This window comes from Podarcis bocagei (genome assembly GCF_964188305.1).
Source record: "Podarcis bocagei genome assembly, chromosome: 9".
In the NCBI taxonomy this organism is placed as follows: domain Eukaryota; kingdom Metazoa; phylum Chordata; class Lepidosauria; order Squamata; family Lacertidae; genus Podarcis; species Podarcis bocagei.
The window spans coordinates 22,125,546-22,128,947 of NC_138134.1; positions in this window are offsets into that span (position 1 = coordinate 22,125,546).

Sequence of the window (3,402 nt, forward strand, 5' to 3'; positions counted from 1 at the left end):
TTAAATTTTGTTCTGTCCCCCACCAGCCCAAGTATCCTTAGACCACCCATGACTTGTCTGCATTGAAGGCATGTGAAGTTGCTCCCTCCATTGGAATGAATGAGAAAGCCACTGTATTGTCAAGCACTCAAATCAATGAAATCCACACAGAAATCCTGAGCCCATTAAAAAACAACAACCAACCTGCTGTAAGAGGGTTTGAGAAAATAAATGTCCTTAAAGCCTTAAATTTAATTCTATTTATCAAAAAGAACGAAAACACTTATCTGCTACACAACATACACAATACGACATACAGCAGGGGTGGGGGATTTTTTCAGGCCAAGGGATAAATTCTGTTCCAGCTAACAGTCCAGAGGCCATATATCAGTTGTATTGATAATCAGAGACATAAGTGGGTGGACCAATAAACGTGAATATTAGCTTTGTACAGTAGGCTAGTTATCAGAGTTCAGAGACACATTCCAGCCAAGGCAAATGCCCTCAAGTGGAGTTCAAAGCAGACCAAGTAAGCGCTGTGCCCTGGAGAGTCCTGAGGGCCAGATAAAAAGGTCTGGAGGGCCACAATTAGACACCAGGCCTGATATTCCCCACCCCATTTTACAGAGTTAAGTGATAATCCAATGCTTCTGTAGACACTAAAAACTGCTATAATTCTTGCAATGTTTATGCACCACCTGTATTTCCACCAGATATTTATATATATGCATATGGTTGGGTACAAATATTCCCTTTCTCCCGTGGAAGTTCTTTTGATGGAAGGAGTCTTTTCCCTTCATGGAATGGAACCTTTGGGCCCAACCTACAGTATACATAAATCCTGAACCCTCTTTTTGAAAATCTAACATTCTGTTCTGTCTCGTGTAAGGCTTGGATAAGTAACCTGAGCCTCCAACATTTTTATTAAAATTAAATAAGATACGACAAAAACTGACAAAACATAGAAAACCTTAAAATAGTTACGAAAACAGTATTGATTGTCTCTTCTGAGTTTCTGTTTTGTTTTTTAGTACACACAGTAGTAAAGTTTTTCAAGTCGTAACAAAGGTGATTGCTATTCATCACTTAACAACTTTTAAGGACATCTATAATATAATGATGCCTAAAGAGATATTGATTAGCTACAAACCTGACCTGTGGAAGTTTGTTGTCTACTAAAAAGATCTGCATTTTCCCCACTGTGATTTTTGAACTTTGTGATCTCAGTTATTTACTAAAATGTGACTTTTTTCAATAATACATTTGTTTTAAGAAATTATCATAATCATATATATCTTTTGTTTTGGGGACATTGCAAACAGATAAGTCAATCAGAGCAATATGCTAAAAACTGCTGCAATACTATCTACATTCAATAATGGCGGCAATCAGGGCACCCTCTCTCATCTTAACACAATTTCTCACATTCCATATAGTTCATAATTTTTCATAAAAGTGTTCTTTCAGCTATTAATATAAGATTATACAAAAAGCCAAGATAAAATATACCTCCTTTACATTTTTAAGTCAAAGAACAGTGCTGCCATATCTACAGTTCCTATCAAACTCAGTATTGTTAGGCTGACATCAAAAAATTACACGTAAGCCAAGTCAGATAGGGGCGAGCAATGTAACTCATTTGTGTTTCCTCCTTATATACTTATTCTGAAAGAATCATAACTAAGAACCTAAACAGCTCCCTCTCTCTGACTGTGTGTGTGAATTTGTATCTGCATCTGGATTTTCCACCCCTCACTGTAGACTTTGGACATCACACACACACAGCATTCCCACCTGGTCACCCTTCCGTAACATTGAAAGCCAGCCTTACTTTCCTTATCAAACTTTAAAAAAAACCCACCCAGTGTGCTTAAGATGTACTTATTTGCGAATAATCATCTCATTAGTATTTTAACACTTGTGCAGGACAGCTTTCCAGATCATGTGGCCAGCATGACTAAACCGTTTTTGGTGCAACGGGACGGAAGCCGGAGCGCACGGAAACACTGTTTACTTTCCCGCTGCAGCAGTACCTATATATCTACTTGCGCTGGTATGCTTTTGAACTGCTAGGTTGGCAGAAGCTGGGACAGCAACGGGAGCTCATCCCATTGTGTGAATTTGAACTACCAAACGCCGGCTCCCTCGGCCTGAAAAGCAAGATGAGTGCTGCAACCCCATAGTCGCCTTTGGCTGGACTTAACCATCCAGGGGTCCTTTACCTTTTACCTTTACTTGTGTAGGGATGCGAAAACTGTTGACAGAAAAAATATTAAATCCACAGTCTTGGATTGCATGCTTTTCTAAGGCACTTCTAAAAACAATTTTTGTTCCCAACCCCCTCTCTGAATCCTGAAATTTTCAGCTTTTTAAAACATGGGTTTCTAACCCAACAGTTGCAATGAAACGTTTGACAGATGGTTTGACAGAAACATTTGTAACATGGTCCCAACATTAATAAACTAAAAGGCATTAGGTATATTGTAAGGTTATCCTTCCTCTGTCTCCAGGAGAAGAAACAGCCACAGCTGCTCACAGCCCCTATTCTTTTTCTTAAGAAAATAAGTAAATTAATGCTGCAGGACAGTTTTGCTTTGTTTTTCTCTTTGGCTTGTTCTCACACACATACATATGTTGCTTCATACACAAATTAATGTGTGGAGCAGACACACATGTGCCAGAAATACAACTTGCCCATCAGCCACAAAGCCACAAAGTCATTGGACCTAGGGCAGCTACTTACAACCTCAGAGGGTTTACATATTCAGCACTAACACAGGGCAATTCCATAGGTGCACCTGGACTTGACAAATTCCCAGTTCCATAGGCACATGCTGTTTGCCACTGTTCTGAAGTTTCTTACATCTTAGGAACCATGTAGCGTGACTTTTTGATTGTCACCATCGAGAAGGAAAATTTGGAACACGACTGGTAAAAGGTAATTTCAAAACATTCTATACGGAGCCCATCCATATGTTAGGCATTACAAACACTGCTTTTCAAAAGGATGTTCGCGGCATACATTATTTGCATATACAGTGGTAGCAAAAATTTAACACTTTTTAAAACAGAGAAGCACTACATCGCAATGCAAAAGCCTGCCAAGTTTCTGCTCTATGTATTCATCTGGGTAACTGGCTTTTTTAAATAGGTTTTTTTTTCTTCCCTTTTTTAAAGTTTGAGAGGCTAAACAGCTTAGCTACCTAGTTACTGACCACTGCTACGGACATTTTTAAAAGACAGAAACAAGAAAATGTGTCCCCAATAACACAACCTAAAATGGTTCAGCTTCCCATCTTTAAACATTCCTAATTATATAACATTATGCCAGTTCAAGTTGTAGGATGGCGCGCTAAAAAAAATCCCAACATTTTTAGCACAACAGGCAAAATCAGCTGGCGGGAGTTTGTTCCCCTCCATTTC